This window comes from Dryas octopetala, chromosome 2 (assembly GCF_963921425.1).
Source record: "Dryas octopetala chromosome 2, drDryOcto1.1, whole genome shotgun sequence".
Classification (NCBI taxonomy): Eukaryota; Viridiplantae; Streptophyta; class Magnoliopsida; order Rosales; family Rosaceae; genus Dryas; species Dryas octopetala.
Window position 1 is genome coordinate 11,102,948 of NC_141367.1, and position 18,806 is coordinate 11,121,753.

Consider the following 18,806-nt stretch of genomic DNA (forward strand, 5'->3'; position numbering starts at 1 on the left):
TTTATATATCATGCACCTCATTTATATACCATAAACTAAATTAAGGGCAACGTCATAATTTTACGCTCATAAATAATTAAAAAAAATTGGCAAATTGATATTTTCCAATGTACCAAAATACATGACATCATCAAGTAGATTGGACTTAGTGACTAAAATTGGATATAATTTCAAAACTCATTGACTTTTATGGGAAAAGAAAAATTACATTGACCATTATGTAAATTAAAATGTTTTATTAATTTAAATGTAATTTACTATTTTACTAATGCAATAATAAAAAGAGTCCTTTAATTATAAGGTACTAACAAAGCAAAATATTAACCAGAAATACATAATCTATTTCCATTAACTTGTGGACACTTTCCACTGGCCAAAACATAGTATGCGGACACTTTCCAAAATACCAGCATCAACGCATCACTAAAAGAACATAAACTGAAACTGCAAGTCTGCAACTCCAATAAACTGCAGTTTCAGAAACTGCAGTTTTTGCTGTTTCAGTTCACTTGCAGTTTCAGAAACTACAGAAAATTGCAGTTTCAGAAACTGAACTAAACAAAAAAAATCAAGAACCTACTACTAATAAGGAAGGCACGAAGGTGGAGTTGGCTTCCCCAATAACTTTTTAGGCGTTGTTACAGTGAGGAACTTGGCTTGTTCTTCGGCAACGTCGCGACAAGGCCGGGATCAGAGTCAACATCGGGGCTCCGATCGGGTCTGGGGGTTGCTGGGTGTTCTGAGCTCACAGGGATGAAGAGGGAAGAGAGAGGAACTCAGGAGTAGTCCTCTCGTCGTCATCCATGGCCGGATGCTCACACACGCCGTCGAAGAAAGTTGCAGCGAGGGAAAGCAAAAGAGAACAAAGAGAGTGCTTGGGGAGAGAGAAAGATAGTGATGAAAGAGAAAATAAATTTCAAAAATGAGGGAGAGAGAGAGACACGTGAGAGAGTTTAAGAGAGTTTTGACAAAATTTAAAAATTAGCAACCATTGGATTGTTTGGATGGCTAAGATAGAAAGCTTGTACCAACTGGCACCAAGAAATAGGTAACCAATCTACTCTCAAAGTGACCTAATAGTTAAATATTATAAATATGTGTATTACATGTTACAAACAATAAATAAGTGTAGCACAGAGTAATTATTTCTAATAAAAAAATACAAAAAAGGTAAACTACATATTTAATCCATGTGTTTTTATTTGAAATCATTTTTTGTGGTTCAAATTTTGCCAATTTTATTTTTTTGTTTTATGTCATTTATAATCTTAAGACGTACATTATGAAATTTAACTTTTTTCAAATTGAAACTAATAAATTTTTTTAATTGAAAATTATAAATAAATTAATAAAACATTTAAAAATTTCATAATAGTCAAAATACAATTTGGATTCTCATAATGGTCACATGCACATATTTGTTAATTTGGGCCCAGCTCAATTTGGGCAGTCCTATACTATCCCTATTATTAAATTATTATCATACCTTTCCAAAAAATTTTGACTCAATTTTAAAAATAGTGATTGTTACATAGTCATCAAATCTAAAAACTGTAACTGTGTGACAGTTTCTAGTTAAAAAACGATAATTGTGTGATAGTTACCAATTTAAAAAAAAAGTAATTGTATAACAATTTCCAATTAAAAAATGTAACTGTCACATAATTTTCAATTAAAAAAAGATAACTGTGTGACATTTACCAATTATAAAATGGTAATTATCACACAGCTACCAATTTAAAAAAAGTCTATGGTTGTTATTGAATTATATGTAATTTAAAAAATTGGACATTGGTAATGTCAGTAGCATGTCAGCACAGTGGCAATATCTGTAAATTCTTTTTTGTGTTTTATTCGGTTGTTAATTCACATAATTTCTCTTAATTTCATTTTGGTAAATAATGACTATCATGATATTTTAAAAAATTTCATTGACTAATTTGTAATATTAAAAATATTTATTAATTTTTTTGTAATTGGCCCATTTTTTAAACTCGCAAGTTTTAATTAAAAATAACCAAAAATTATGTATGTGGTCTTGAATTTACATTTTCAAACAAGAATTCAAGAAAATCTTAAAATTAAAATTTAACACTAAAAGTTTTGTGAGCCTTAAGTTCCCTAGAAAATAAACACAAAAATGAGAATTGAAATTAACATAAGAACCAAATTGAAAAAATTTAAACCAGAATAACCAAATGTGATTTGTGATCAAAATACAAAGACAAAAATGTTGTTTACCCAATTTAAAAAAATAAAAAAATAAATAAAACAGACCCAAGCCCACCGGACCCAACTGCAATGTAAAGGTAAAGGTAATTACCATTTCAAGGTAAAGGTATTATCTTCTCTTCAGATTTCTCTGTCGGTTTCTTCCCTCCTTAACCCATGCACATACTCCAAACCTTGTACAAGGACATGTCCTGATTGTGTTGGTAAGATTCTTTCTCAATCTAAGGTTGGAAGATACTGTTTTAGGGAGGGAGCTTTGTATATCAGGAGAAAGCTCCCTATGTAGCCTTGGTAGAGAAGATGAATACTAAATTCAATGTTTTGGGTAGTTTGTTGTGAGACTAACGGAAAACTCATTTCCGTTACAGTTCCTCTTTCTCTAATGCAAAAGAGTCAAACTCAAATATATGATATTCATAAGAAAATTGATTTGAGGAGAGGTGTTGATAGTTTAGTATTTGGTTTTTGGTGTTGTCAGATAATCTTAAATAACTTTAAGTAGTGCATCAATTATTAATTTAGCAACATTCTTATTATTAATATCAGTATATATTACTGAATTTATTTTTTTTAGTACGTACTTAATGGAATGAGAGTTTAATTCACTGATTTTTTTTTTTTTCTGGTTTGATTGATTATTTAAAATAGGAGTAAGCGAAACATATATTGCACTAAGAGGGTGCTATACTACTAAAGTCTTCTTGGCACTCCTGGTATATATGGAATATCATTCTTTTTAGATATAAGGACTGTTAATGTATCAAGTCTATTTTCTCATGCTCAAGCTATCAAGTCTCAAGGACTGTTAATATATCAAGTCTATTTTCTCATGCTCAAGCTATTTTCTCATGGTTTTGTTGTTCATATGACTGGTAGAGAATAATATGTTGAGGGGGAATTGTTGATGATATGGCAGATATGATTATTGCTCAAGTTCTTTACCTTGATGTTCTTGTTCCTAGGGTATGGGAGGTGATTTTCTTAACTATCAGTCTTGTTACTTATTTTTGGTGGCTCCCTCTCATGCATGTATCTTACAGTGATCTTTGGAAAGGTAAGGACTATTGTGCAAATGCTTGATCAGTTAGTTTGTCTTCTGATTTTCAAACAGAATTTTGCCATGTATTTCAATTCACCAAGAGGACCTGGTACTGCTGTTATAATCTTCCATCTGAAGTTGTCTTTGTGTGTTTACAATTTTTATAAGGCTATTGTTTTTAATTACTTGACTAACTTGTTTTTTATCTGCATTGGTGTCTCCACTGTAGGTGTTTGAGTAGCAGCTAGGTACATGCTTCTGTACACTATCTACATAGGTACATGTTTATATATAAACTTTTCTCTTCCCCTGATACTATTAACGAGTCTTCCAAGTGTGTGTCTGTATGTGTTTGGTGATTGGTGATTGGTGTTAGCTCAGATAGCTAGATTTAAAGTATGAGTGTTGGTAATGGAAATTTATTTTAAACATATGGTTATTTCTTCTGCCTTCCAGATACTTTTGACTTGATTTACTTAATCTTTTATTTTCTTTTACTCTCATTTTCTTTTTCTTTTCTTAAATCTTTGTATTTGGAGCAGCTACTTATATCTGTTGTGCATTGGAGCAGCTACAGCTACTTATATGAGAGAATTGATTGGTTATTAGAAAGGGATGTGTTACTCTAGCTAATAGAGTCGGCCAATCTTAGTTGAAGCATTTATCCAAGATTACGTAGAATAGGAAACTTGTGGTAATTGTATGTATTGCCAATGTGAAATGACTTGTTTAATTGTAATTTGTAGTTTACTGAACTCCTTAAAATTGTTTTGTACTCATGTAATGACTTGTTTCTATAATGCCCTTCTACAACATCCATTATATTTTTTAGATGCTATTTATTAATCAAAATTTTTTAAATGATAAATATTCATTTTACTACTATTTATATTTCTATCAATTATTTATTAATCCATTATATTTATTAATCACAATTTTAATATTCACAATTTTTTTTTTTTGGTTACAAAGGGAGGCCAAGGAGAGGCCTAGAGGGGGGAGGTGGGGAGCAGCGCAACTGGTTGGTCAACTGGCCTACCCCAAGTCCTCTACTTGCAATGAAATTAATCACATATAATTGACAAGTACGTTGTATCTATTTTTAGAAACCGTGATGTAGGTTTGGTATCTTTTCACACCTTAGAAGTTCCATGTGACCCTCATTGACTTCATCAACGTATTCACACACGAAAACATACTATGTGTCATTTATTCCAACATTAAGGCATAAGGACTAAGATTTCAGGAATTTAGTGCTATAAGTTGGTAATGAAGAATTCGTACACATAAGAACTTCACACAAGTAGACAGCCTATATATAATTAGTGAAATTAACTTAATTAATGAGTCAACGCCAGTCTTTGTATTTACCCATCATCTAGCTAATGCATGATGATGGTGAAGAATATCATATATGACATATACATAATGTACATAAGAAACTATATATGGACCACGCATGTTGACAAACAAGTAAAATAGAAAATGACAAAAAAGTCAATAAAACATTTCGAAATTACATTATAGTCAATACAAAATTTCATATCTCATATTAGTTAATGGTATATTTTGAGAAATTATATTTTAATTAATTGCTCAGCCCACTACCGAATTTACTTGAAACAGTAATTGCGTTCATTTTACGTTTTTGTCCTTGTTTTCATGTAAACCCTATATCTTTTGACCGTTGGCAGTGCACGTAATTTCTTGTAATGTTATGTCCTCTTTTGTAATTTGGTTTATTACATTTTAGTCAATGTTGACTATAATAGTTTTTTGAAAATGTTTATTGAGCTATTTGTAATATTAAAACTTTTTATTGACTTTTTTGTAATTAACCCTTTCTATAGCAAAACCTCTTTCTTTTTAGTATTTATTCTAAAATTTCCCTTTTTTTTTAGGGTCAATTACATTTTGCACACTTCAAGTATAGACCGTTTTTCACTTTGGTATACGATATTCAAAATATTTCAATGTGGAATCTAAAGTTTATGAAAATTGAAATGTACCTCTTTCGTTAAGTTTTCTATTAATTTTGACTGTATACAGAAAGTGTGAGATTCATTTATATTGATGTGGATAGTAAATTTACACTACGTGGACAAATAAAACAAGTCAAATAAACAAAAAAGAAATTAGAGAAAGGCAGGTAAATTATTATATATTAAAAAAATTAAAAGATAACATTAAAACTAAATATAAAAAATTATCTCATTCATCCCTACCTCTCTCTCATCTCTTTCGTGCCCAGATTTTTATTTTTTCAATTTTTCAATTTTTCAAAATTTTAATTGATTTTTTTTTTTTATAACCTATACAAATTTAGCTAGCTTTTATTTGTTTTTTGTTCACGTGGCGTAAATTTATTGTCCACATCAGTATAAATGAATCTCACACATGTTATATGCAGTCAAAATTAACAAAAATGTTAACTGAAGGGGCACATTGCAATTTTCATAAATTTTAGGTTCCACATTAAAATGTTTTAAACATCGGATACCAAAGTGAAAAATGATATATACTTGAGGGGTGCAAAGTGTAATTGATTCTTTTTATTATTATTTTTTTGTAGATGTCGCTATTTTAAAAAGTCAAGTCAATATGAGTGAGGGGGTCGACGTGTGCCAAGTCAACATATAACGAAGGTACTCGATAGACGCAATATTGAAGTTGATGTACGGGAATAAAATTTTTTTTAGTATAAGGTACCAAATTGAAAAAGAAAATATAGTTGATGTATATAGTTGTAATTTGCCCTTTCTCTTTTATATAACCCTAAATAACTAGATGCTGAAAATAATTGGTGAGGGCAAAATAGGAAAAACAAGCCAACGGTAAAAATTTGTTCAAGCCGTACTCAATTATTGATGCCGAAAGTGGTCAGCAATGGACAACTATCCACATCAACGGTTACCCCTCCCTTCTCCTTTATTTTTCTCTCAATTAAAAAATTGGGGAAACAGTACCACAATTGGGCACTGTCCTCTTCCACAGATCATTCCTTTATGCGATATTCCAAATTTCAACCCAATCAATATCATCATAATCAGCATTATTCTTGTTATTTTTCTCATTCAATTTGTGAGAATATGAGATGGATCTCATTAATGCATCCTACAAATTTAGAGAAAAAACACCAAAAAACAAAAAAAAAATATAAGGGAACAATATATAAATTTTATCCCCAAATGTATGATATCTGTAGAACATTTGATCTCTAATTCTTTTTTTTTTTTTTTCTTTTTTGAGCCTGAAGTGTCAGTATGCCAAATCTTGGGAAACCACTTAATGGACCCAATTTTTTCACACTGCAAAGCAAATACAAAGTTGTAATAAAGTAATTAAAGTAAGCAATAAACACCAAATTGTCCTTACATAATCCCAATTATGATGCCTAGAATTAATGGCATATATATATGACCTCAATTTAATTAAGAAGGGTGAACCTTTTTAGCTGAAATTCCCTTCCAAGCTGATTTCATGGAAGCAGTGGCTGAGTTGAGTGCAGCCTCAATATACTTCTTGGAAGCCACAGAAGCTGTAATGTTGAAAATTACTTTAATTGATTGTTTTACAGCAAGGTAAGGATGTGGTCGCTAGGGCAAAGACTGGTTCTGGAAAAACATTTGCGTACCTCCTGCCGTTGCTTCAGAAGCTGTTTACTGCTTCAGAATCAAAGAAGAAGCTTGCTCCGAGTGCGATCATTCTTGTCCCTACTCGGGAACTCTCTCAGCAGGTTTACATTTCGTAAAAATTCCCGGTTCGAATTCTATATTCCATTTTTGTATTGCTTGATATGCTTGGTTACTGTATATGAATGTTTATGGCACATATGCAGGTTTATTCAGAGGTTTCGTGGTTGATTGAAGAGTGTAGAGTTCCATTGAAAGTTGTACAGTTGACAAGCAGCATGCCTGCTCCTGATTGGGTTTGTTCAACTCATTTTTCCAATTCTATGAAATGTACATGTACACAGGCGCACACATGCACATGGAGATTTTGTTATGTATTTTTGGCCAAGTGATTCTAAAACCATTTGGCTAACTTTATCTTATTCACTATTTTGCTTCCAGCGGACAGCTTTGGCGAGCCTACTTGAGATTCTGGTTTCGACTCCAGCTTGCATAAAGAAATGCTTGTCTGATGGTGTTCTTCAATCAACATCCATTGATGATTCATTAGAAATTCTTGTTCTTGATGAGGTGAGGACCCAGTTAATCACACACACCCACACACACAAACATATTTATCAGTTTTAGTTGAGTTTGATGGCAGATTTATTCATTACCTGCAGTTATTATTACTTTTTTTTTTTTTTTTTTTTTTTTCACCTTGAAAGACTATTTGCACCTCAATTAATTTTGTAGCTGATACTCTATGCCAGATTGATGTATTGAGAAATATAGTAAATTTGTTTGTATAAAGTTGTAATTGTAAATTGAAAAGTACATTATGTTGTTGTATCACGGGGTGTTAGAAATCATAGTTGCTTTGAATTTATAATTTCACCACTAATATAATATATGGTTGTTAGGAAATGTACTCTATTATGATGTTCACTTTTTCCCATTGTCAGGTTTTGAAGAATGATTACTTAGTATTATCGCGTTGAGAAATCATTAAAATACTTGAATGATTATTTATTATTATTCCGTTGGAAGATCATTGAACTATATTTTGTTTCAGTCAGATCTTCTGTTGTATTATGTGGTTTTGTAAATCATACATCCTTTGAGTTTATAATTTCACCATTAATGTATGGTTGTTAGGAATTATACTCTATTGTGATATTCATTTCTTTCCCATAGTCAAGTTTTGAAGAATGATTACTTAGTATCATCCCGTTGAGAGATATTTGAACTATATTTTGTTTCAGGCAGATTTTCTGTTGTCATTTGGATGTGAGGCAGATATAAAGGCATTTACACCTCACATTCCTAAACGTTGTCAATGTCTTCTTATGTCTGCCACATCAAGGTTTGTTATTACATAATATATGCACTATTTTTGTTGCTAATTAGGAGTTATGATGTCAAGGGTGATGTATTTTGTGCCACAATATATCTCTTGATGGCTCAAGGATGGCTGTTTTCATTGTTTCACTTTAGGGTTTTACTTTATTCTCTCTTATTGATACCTAGCATCTTATGATACTTGGCAGTGATGATGTTGAGAAACTGAAGAAGCTGAATCTACATAATTCCTACATTTTGAGTTTGCCAGAAGTGGGAGATATCAAGGACGATGTTATCCCAAAAAATGTTCAGCAGTTTTGGGTAAGAATTGTTATGCCCTTAATAGGACATGGCATAACCGCAAAATGGGTTGTTTTGACATCTTTGCCAAACTGTTGTATGATTTATAACACATTTAACGTGACTTTGAAGGGAACCTTTCTGTTAGCCACAATTAATCAGTTGTTTTTTTTTTTTCTATGAAAAAAAACATCAGTTGCCCTTTTTTTTAATAGCATAATTTACTGCCTCATATAGGAAGCATGTAATGCCATGGCCATTTAGCTTTTTCTGGTAAAAAATATTCTGTGTTCCTAAAAACCTATATTTTTTAAGGCAAGTCTGACTTCATTTTAATACTTAGTTCTTCTTTAATTTTATTTATCCCCCCCTCCATTTATGATTTATCTCTCTTTTGGTACCAATGACCTCTTTGGGTTTCCGTGTGTTCTTTAATGTTTCAGGTATCTGGTTTTATTTGTGGCCATCGACTTCTGGTTGAACTGAGATTGTCATATGGCTATCGACTTATGTCTTTCTTTTTATTTTTCAGATATCATGCAGTGCCCATGACAAGTTACTCTACATCCTCTCCCTCTTAAAGTTGGAGTTGGTTCAGAAAAAAGTTCTGATATTTACTAATACAATTGACATGGGATTCAGATTAAAACTATATTTGGAAAAGGTATATAGATTTCTTCATCCGTGCTGGAAAACTTTTTCTGTTTTTTTGCAGAAATTGATATCTCCCTTGTTCTAGTATTTTATTGCATTGCATCAACTGAAAACAGAGTGAGTAGAGAGAGAAATAGAGAGAGACAATAAGTAGAGAGAGATAGTGTGTGTGTGTGTGAGTAGGGAGGGAGAGAGTGAGGGAGAGTGTATGTTTTTGTGTGTCTTCTCTCTCTTTTTTGCCTAACTGGTGAGGGAAGGAGGAGAGAATTGATTTATGCCTCATAGTCATATTTTATTTGTGTATTTATTTCTTTATTGTTATCTATTTTTGCAGTTTGGAATCAGATCTGCTGTTTTAAATGCCGAGTTGCCACAAAATTCTCGCCTGCATATTCTTGAGGTTTGTCTGTATTTTAATATTTTGATATTGCTATCTGTCATGGCTTATATTTACTTATGTTACTGGTTAGAGTTAGTTGCCAGTCTACCATTTTGATAATGATATTTCACAATATTCTCAGTCCTCACCACCTTGGTTTGTCAACAGGAATTCAATGCTGGGCTTTTTGATTATTTGATTGCAACTGATAACAGCAAAATGAAAGAGAATGAAGACATTGGGGAGAGTAGTGTTGAACAAAAAAAGTCTAGAAAGCATGCTAAGCACAAAACCGACTCTGAATTTGGTGTGGTGTGGGGAATTGACTTTAATAATGTACACACGGTATGTCATTACTATTCTTGATGGTATATGGTTTTGCTGGCTATCATTCTTTAAATTCAATTTTGACCGGGGTAGCTTCTTTGATATCATATATTCATCCTAGACGATTTAGTTGAACTAAAAAAAGCAATTTACCCGATGCTTTCCTCAGGTTGAATTAAATTCACTTCTTTGTAATTTCTGGGTTTTACTTTATAAAAAAATATTTCATTTTTTAAAAAAAAAAATTTCAAGTACAAAATGAGACGTTAGGAAAAAGAAAATCCTAATTTAACAGAAAAGTGGATGGTGGGTGCCACATTGTCACACAGATAAAATTGGGTGGCAAACTGTAATTTTTTTTTTTGGTGGTAAACTTGTACAGCCCCTATATTCTGGGTGGTATTAGTGCAAAAAAGCCTTAATTGATTGACAATCCATCTTTACATATTTTCAAACCTCGATAATTTGGAAGGCTAAAGTGCATTTCAAGGTACAAGTTCTTGCTTAGAAGGATTAATACTTGTGATCAGATTCAAAATCAAGGCTAATGTTTATGTGTCACCCTATCAATGTATGATGTGAAAAAGGGAGGCTGAAAGTTTTGACCATCGTTTTCTTCACTGTTATATTGTCATGCGCTTATGGCACAAGCTGTTTAGGGAAGCAGGCTGAATTGGGTTTTGTCTTTATGTGTTTCATCGTTCATTGAGAAAAGTGTACTCTTGTCGGATAGAAATGGTTTCTGTTTTATGGATTTGTATTTGATTGGCGAAAGTTTGGGTTATTGGGATGGAGAAGAATAGAAGGATCTTTGAGATATGCCTTTTTTTGTTTGTTGACTGAGATAGTCTGTTTTTCTTTAATCATGTTGATTGGGTTGCTGCTTTTTCATGGGCTGATGGTTGTACCTTGAGTTGCTGGTATTTTATTTGGTTGTTTTTGGTGGCCTGCTTGTTCACCTTTAATGTAAATTTGATTGCTTTCATAATAAGTATTTCTCTGTTTCTTGTCTCTCAAATAATACCTTGTGAAATACCATGCTCAGCTAGTATCCCATTAACATTATCTTCGCTTTTATTCCTTTTGCAGGTTATAATTTTTGATATGCCTCAAAGTGCTGAAGGATATGTTCATCGTGTTGGACGTACTGGAAGAGCATATAGTACTGGTGCTTCTATCTCTCTTGTGAGTTTGCTACACGATTAAAAGATTTTTTTAAAAAATCTTTTGTAGGGAATAGCATCCCAGTAGAATGATGATTGGCGTTACTCGATGATAATTACATTGCTCATGTACCCCCATCTCCCCTCTTGTTCGTTCCCCCTCTTTTAGCCTAATTTCAAATAGGAATCTATAATATGAGTTTCTCATCCATCCTGCTATGACCTAATGCATCCTCTGTGATGTATTCAAGGTCCATGGCATGCCTTAACATGTAACTGCAACCAGGCTGTTCCACTGAACCCAAAAGGCTTTTTCAGTTACTTTTTTTGGTTGTGCATGTGTCTGATGCAACAATATATGCACTACAAGTGTTTGTGCATATGTGGTTTTCTACATTTGATTCTTTGCTTTTGGGTTTGTGTGCATCCTTATATGTTTTATCTTGCTTAAGACTTGTGTAAGTGTATTGTTTATGCCTCTATAGAAGAAAGAAGGGTTGATAACGATGATTGTGATGATGATCTTATCTTGTGAGTTGTGACACATTTTCATATTCTAATATTTGCTTTTTTCTAAAAGGTTTCTCCAGATGAGATGGAAATATTTGAAGAAATAAAATCCTTTTTGGGGGATGATAAAAAAGATGATTCAAACTTAATTGCTACATTTCCTTTACTGACCCAGAATGCAGTGGAGTCTTTACGATATAGAGCTGAGGTGATTCTTCTGATTCTTTTATCTTTCATGGTTCCCTTCGTATTTTCATTTTGAAGGTGCCATTGGGTCACCTCAAGATCACTGATGCTAAGCAGTGACTTCTACAGGATGTTGCAAAGAGTGTGACAAAAATTGCTGTCAGAGAATCGCGAGCTCAGGATTTGAGAAATGAAATTATCAATTCTGAAAAGTGAGTATCTACTATTTTTGCTTTCTTTATCTATATGAGGTCTTCTGCACCAAATCTCTTGCAAAATTAGGTTTAAGGCATGCTGAAAATAATCGATTTTGCTACATTCTCCTATTTAGTGCCTGTTTTCTATCTTGTTTGGATCACAGAGGCACAGTAGTCAGATCTACTTTGATTGAGTGACAACTACTTGTGTTCTCTACAGTTTTTGGTTTTCCAATGTTTGCTTATTCTACTCTAACATCTTTACCACAACCTTCCGTTTTGTTTTCTAATGATCTGCTTCTATTTGTTTAGGTTGAAGGCTCATTTTGAAGTTAATCCAAGAGACTTAGGTACCAAATTTATTTGGTTGGATGTATTGAGTCGTATGTTGTAATGTATCACTTCAAGTTACAAGATTTGAACATTATTGATCTATTATTCTTGAGCAGATCTGTTGAAACATGACAAAGTTCGGAGCAAGAAGCCCCTGCTTCTCACCTGCGTGATGTGCCTGATTATCTGTTGGATGCAAAAACTAAAGAAGCCAGCAAGACTGTTAAGCTTGCTAGAGCTGCAATGGGAAATACCAACCCCGCCCGCCGCAATGGATATAAGAGAAAATTCAAAAAAACTAGGGACCCTCTCAAGACTTTCACTGCCGAGGTACTTAGCTTCTTGTTTGTACTTAATTTCTTCATGATTTTAAGTTTGTGTCAATTTCACCTGAGAAATGTGCTATGAAGCCTCATCCCTACCACTTGGTGCTCCAAGTGCCAATGGTCAGAGACTGGAATTAGTTGCTAATGGATCTGTAATAATCTGATGCCAGGGACCTAAGAAAGCTCGTGGAAACAAGACGACGGTAGAAGGAAAAGATGGCAATGACAACCATAGACAAAAAAGGAAAAAGACTTAATTTATCTATTATTACATCCATATGTACTGTATCAACAGGGGTTAGCAACCAGCTCCCACAGTTTTGTATAAATTTATAGTGATAATATATGTTTCTTTAAAACAGCTCCTTTATTCAGCTACCCATCTCCTGTGAACTTGTTTAAATGTAATTATTATTTAAGGCAAAAATCTTTGGAACAAAACAATGACAAAGAGACAGATAAATGATCTTAACATGATCCGTGTATGTGGACAGGACCATATAGCATTACTGTGCATTCAGAACATGAATATAAGATATTTATGTTGCTAGACTCTGATCGTGAACACCCTACTTGGACACCCTACTTAATCGATGGTTCAGATTCAACAATCGTACAATATTATTACCTTGAATGTAATGTTCTTGGCAATGAATAAGGGGAATTCACAGCAAATGTTGCAGAATTGAAAGTCCCCATTGGCTGCCCTCTTGGACCAGCTGGGGTTTGAGCTGTGTCTCCCCATTGAAATTGATTTTAATATTTTACCAAGTTGATCAGCCATTACCACATAACAAGAATGTATAAAAGGTTTATAATTATGATCGATACTTATAGGAAAAAGTTAAATAAAAGACAGTGCATAGGACAACTCTTGAACAACATAGCATTTCTAGTCAAAGACCAACTCATAGAGCACAAGGAAAAAGACACAACAACAAACAAATATATACCAGAATCACATCTGAACAAAACTGTACCAAAATTGCAGAAGAAGCATAATATATTGAGCAATTAAGGAAATTAAAATAGATTACAGATCAAACATGCATATAACCCCAGAAGCACTACTCACGTATAGACTCCTGCATGGACCTTGATGAGGACTCTGAGAAGACTGATGAATGGGAGAGAGTCAATGGCGTCCTGAATAGTTGTGAAGTCTCCAGCTGCAGGGTTCTTGGGCACATGCAGAGTGTAAGAAGGGAAGAGCTTGTTCTTTGCTGCCTTGAAAACAGAGTGTTTGAGGCTCCCAACAAACCTGACCCACTTCATAAATTGTTGTTCTGAGAATTGGGCTCGAGTCATGTTCTTGGTTAAGTGTACTTTCCCAGCTGCTGAATTCCCTTGGTGTGGCATTGTGTTTGGGTTGAATTTAAGAGAAAAAGAAGAATGATGGCATAGAAAATGTGGTGGAAAAATGTAGGCATTTAAAAAAAGAGAATGAGACTACATAGAAGATTAGAGAGTATGTTATTAGTTTGGAATTCCAAGTGAAACATAGAAAATGACTCTGTGTTTGATTTGGTTTGGTTTATATACAAGTTAGTTGTTTGTTTTAGGTGGAAAAAAGTGATGCTGAATTGGGGGAATCAAAGATAGAGTGTTGGAGCAAAAAATCACCATGACACAGGGTAAATCTCCATTCGCCATAAAGAGTAGAGACCAAGTCAAGAAGGTGATGTGGTATTTATTTTTTTTATTAAATCATAATTATCATATTCCAAGTGTAGTTTAATTTGGATTCAAAATACGTTATTATTATTTCTTAAATAAAACATTATCTTAAAAAATAGAAAAGATAAATCAGGTGTGAAAAAAGGGAGTCAGAAGTGAAATAAAATTTTCACGTGTTCCAACTCCCATCCAAAATCATGCATGATAAGGAAATCCCACAATTTCCTCCAGCAACGCCCACAACTCTTAGGGCTAGAAATATGGAGGAAAATCATGGGATTAGTTGGGAAAATCCACTACAAAACCCCATTCAGATAAATGGAGAAATTTACGTAAATTGATTTTACACAATTGAGAGTTTTTCTTGTGCTAACTTAGGCATCAGAGGGTTTTATGCAAGTGCAACCCCATCTGTCTTCTAGAAGGAGGAACTTTGACGAGCCAAATTCGAGAGTCTAGCCATTCAATCTGCTCCACATCAGACGTTAAATCTCTTATTCTCTTTATTGTTGAGTTTATTTTTCTTTGAGAAGTTTAGGATTCAACAGTTGACGCCGTTTGTGGGAAATATTTCCACAATCGAACAAAAGTTGCAAGAACAATGACTGGAGCAAATTCCGGCAAAGACATCGATCTGAACTCGGTTCAAGACCCAGCCACACTTGTGACCATAATAAAAAAGATGGCTGGGAACACCAAAAAAGGCGCAAGAAACCGTTCAAGAAGCAATGGCAAAGACATTCGACAAGCGCGAGGAGCCTCACCCACAAGCGCAAGCCGTCGACCTCAAGCACTGATCTCGAGGCAACCAAGGAAGATGACCTCGAGGACCCAAACGGCTCCCACCCAATGAAGAAAGAACGGGACACCAATTACCGTAAAGCACTTAAAAAGATCATGAAAGATTACGCAACGGCTAGGACCCCCACCGAGCTCGCCCTTAAGGCGGCAAAAAACATTTGCAAGTCCCCTTTCACGGACAACATCTTGGAGGCCCAAAATCCTAAGTGTTTCTAACGGCTGAAGTTCAAGCTGTTCAAGGGATCAACTGACCCTCTTAAGCACATCTACAATTACCAACAACATCTCATCTTGGAGGCAGACAACGAAACCTTGATGAGCAAGGTTTTTCCCTCGAGAATCGCAGGATAGGCTCTGACTTGGTTTTGACAACTCAAAACAAAATCCATCAGTGAGTTTGCCGTATTGTGCGAAGCATTCATCACATAGTAAATCTGTAATCAGAAACGGAAGAAGGACATCTTCGTACTCTTCAGCACCAAGCAACAGAAACGTGAGAGCTTGAGCGACTACCTAGCTCAATTCGTGGTTGAGATGTCTACCTTCAATAGTTGCGATCAGCACACCGCGGCCATGGCTTTCTGCGAGGGCCTAATCGAGGGAAGCAAGCTACACGAATCTGTAGTTATAAGGCCCTCGAAGAACATGCAAGAAGTGATCACTCGAGCCGACAGATGCATCCGCCTGAGGAATCGACCTTGAATAGTCCTCGAGTCGCCACCATTGACCTATTCACTAACCATAGCCAAGTTTACAATGCGGAAACCACGCCGGGGCCAGGAGTCTAGCACATAAGCCCTTAATCAAGGATAGTTCTGGCCCTACATGGCTTGAGACGTAGAGAAGCATGACGAAAGAACGAAGAAAGACGTCCCTAATCAGACTTGCGAGCTATCAAAATGCCACTATGAGATACTTCAACTAGAAAGTAAGGAGCATAGTGTTTCGAGTTGGAGATTGGGTCCTCAAGAAAGTAGTGCAGACAAAGAAACCAGTCCAAAAGAAGCCCAATTCGAAGAAGGGCCAAGAATCCGAAAAGTTCAAGATGACATGGGATGGGCACTACGAGATCATGGAAGCCTTTGGAAAATAAGCTTATAGGCTTCGAGAAGTACAAACGGGCAAGTATCTCCCAAGGCAATGGAACACAATCCACCTGAAGAAATATTAATATTTCTAGAGGTTGGCCATTTTTATTTTTGTGAAAGTTTATCTAGAGTAAATTGCTGGTTCAAGAATGTTATGTCTTTTTTTTCATTTGTAATCAGTAATCAGTAATCTTATACTTTAAGGTTCACATTTGTTTTTTTTTTTTTTTTTCAATTTGGGTTGTAATTGAACATTTGAACATTTCTATCATGAAGAGAAGAATAATGCATGCTTGCCAATGCCAATTTTTTGCCAATAGCTCACTTTGAATGCAGGGTTTAAGAATATTAGGGTTATGTTTCATTGTAACATGTGGAGTTTAAGAATATTAGTATTCTAGGCTTCTATATGAACATGCCATCAATGTGTTATATAATTGCTTATTTAGATAATAGAAGGCTTGAAGGAGGTTCTGGTTGACATGACGATTGTAGGTATGTTCTAAGGCTATAATTTTAACTCGTTTTAAATCAAGATAAAGGTTAAAAAAAAAAAAAAAAAGAAGCAATGTACAGTTTTTGAATGACTTGCACCTGATTATTATCCTTAGCTCCCTGTCCCTTTTGCTTGAATTTTCCTTTCTTGATCATTCTCCTGTTGTAACGCCCCGAACCTCGGGCACATAATAACACTGAAACATCAACCTTTTAAATCTGTTTTCTCTTTTCTTTGAGCCATGCACATAAATATAAATAAATAAATTTCTTTTGAAATAAAACATTTATGTAAAACTTCTATATCAAAACATTTAAACAAAACAAAGTAGGTCCTACTGCCTCGACTTCTCCTCACTGCCTCCTCAGCCTGCTTAATATGCAAAACACAAACCATACACCACATCCATGGTGTATCGGGTTATACAACAAACCCGGTAAGCTCGAAAGCTCGTATGAGTGAAATGACTTAAATAAATTATCCTCAATAATTCTTCAGTTTCCATACTTAATAATAATCCACAATAAAATCCATAATTACTCAATCACATAATAATTTCATCGCTAATCATCCAAGCATCAAGATAATCATAATTCCTCATATTCACATCAAATCTCACCAATAATACTAATAATCATTCTGGCAAAATCAATTGCTTAATCGTTAACTATTTACCTCAATCTCAATCATTCACATCCGAATTAACAACCTCAATGCATAATCACCATCAATTCCATCCTCAAGATTCAAGCCTTCGACTTTACCAAGTCCTGGCAAATAATGCACACAAGAAATCAAGCAAACAATTAAACTAACTAATTTCACTCACAGTGTAACCACGTGAAAAGACCGAAATGCCCTTGGACGGCAACACGCTCGGATAACAAATCCAGCAGCATGACGGCATCAAGAATAAAATTTCCTGAACCCGTCTACCTGTTAAGACCAGACAACCAAATCAAATACAATCAAAAACTCAAATGGCCGCTAAATGACCGAAACGGGCGGCAATCGCCACACGCGGTGGATGCCCGACTTAGAACAGCACCCCAAACAGTTCAAAAACAACAACGAACCTTGAAGAAAGGCTTCTGAAGGTTCCGAAGAGGCATGCCAACGAAGAAGACCATCCAAATCGCCGCCACACAAGGCGGAGCTACAGTGTTCGTGGCTGCAAAACGGTGATTTTGACATGGATTCATAATTGGCTCAATCCTCCAACATAGAACTGAAGAGCATGAAGAGAAGAGCCAAATCGATACCTGGGTCGAAGCCAAATGTCGCCGGAATCGCTCGAACTCACCGGAAAAGTCGTCGGACTAAAATTCTTCGATCTGTCACTGTGAGAGGTCGTCGGAGCATGGGAAGCCCATGGATTAACTCGCTGTGAAGAGGGGAGGAGGACCCAGGTGGTCCGGCACCGCAACTCCGTCGAAAAACGCAGATCGCCGGCCAGAGCGTTTTTTGTCTCGTGTAGATTCTCCGTCTACAGTGGTTGGCCGGCGAAGAGGAGGGCTGCTGGGGGTCGGCGATGGTGAGAGGAGTTCGCCGGTGCCCATCCTGGTCGTGGGGTGGCCGGACGGCAAAACTGCCGAGGGGGAGAGGGCGGGCGGAGATGGAGGAGAGGAAAGAAAAAGGAGAGACTCGGGGAGAGAAAAGAGATGTGTGAGATATGAGAGAGAAATGAGATTAAAAATCTGATTTTTGGGTTTTAAAACTTACTTTTGTAAAAATTACAAGTTTACCACTCACTTCAAATGCCCATAACTTTCAAACTATAACTCGGATTTACGCGTGCTTCGTGTCTACGAATTCTTGGACTCGAGACCTATCCAACGGGCCAAAAGTCAAAATCAAAAGCCCACAAGTTTTAAAAGTCAACTTTGGGTCAAGCCCAATTTAAAACGAAAATTTAAAATTAAACAAAAACCTTTTTAATTCCCAAATAAATTTTCAAAATCCTTAAAATAAATTCTCAAAATATTTAAAATAAATCTTTGAAAAATACGGAGTCTCACACCTGTACTTCAAGATTTCCTTCGTGGTGATTATTTTGATTCTTATATTGATGATCAGTCCTACATTTTTACTAGGATATGAGAATTAGATATTATTAGAAATATAAGCAAGCCGGAAGAGATCA

At 35.0% G+C, this 18,806-nt stretch overlaps 1 long non-coding RNA gene and 1 pseudogene across 4 annotated transcripts; one reads left to right on the top strand and one right to left on the bottom strand.

The window, feature by feature from the left end:
• Positions 1 to 3,141: 3,141 nt before the first annotated feature.
• On the top strand, positions 3,142 to 12,975 carry LOC147293056 (DEAD-box ATP-dependent RNA helicase 16-like; annotated as a pseudogene). The gene is made up of 15 exons (XR_015120239.1): positions 3,142 to 3,195; positions 6,849 to 7,007; positions 7,110 to 7,199; positions 7,345 to 7,473; positions 8,148 to 8,248; positions 8,433 to 8,547; positions 9,059 to 9,190; positions 9,515 to 9,580; positions 9,728 to 9,904; positions 10,976 to 11,071; positions 11,630 to 11,767; positions 11,875 to 11,957; positions 12,255 to 12,292; positions 12,392 to 12,605; positions 12,772 to 12,975. The product of XR_015120239.1 is annotated as a DEAD-box ATP-dependent RNA helicase 16-like (transcript).
• A 489-nt stretch (positions 12,976 to 13,464) lies between these two features.
• Positions 13,465 to 18,307, bottom strand: LOC147293057 (uncharacterized). Of its 3 annotated transcripts, none has more exons than XR_015120424.1 (4): positions 17,926 to 18,307; positions 17,740 to 17,834; positions 17,339 to 17,599; positions 13,465 to 16,859 (listed from the first exon to the last, which is right to left on the bottom strand). It is a non-coding gene; the product is annotated as an uncharacterized LOC147293057 (long non-coding RNA). The 3 variants fall into 3 exon arrangements; XR_015120425.1 differs by having other exon boundaries at positions 13,465 to 13,947; positions 16,762 to 17,599; XR_015120423.1 differs by having other exon boundaries at positions 13,465 to 17,599.
• Positions 18,308 to 18,806: the final 499 nt, after the last annotated feature.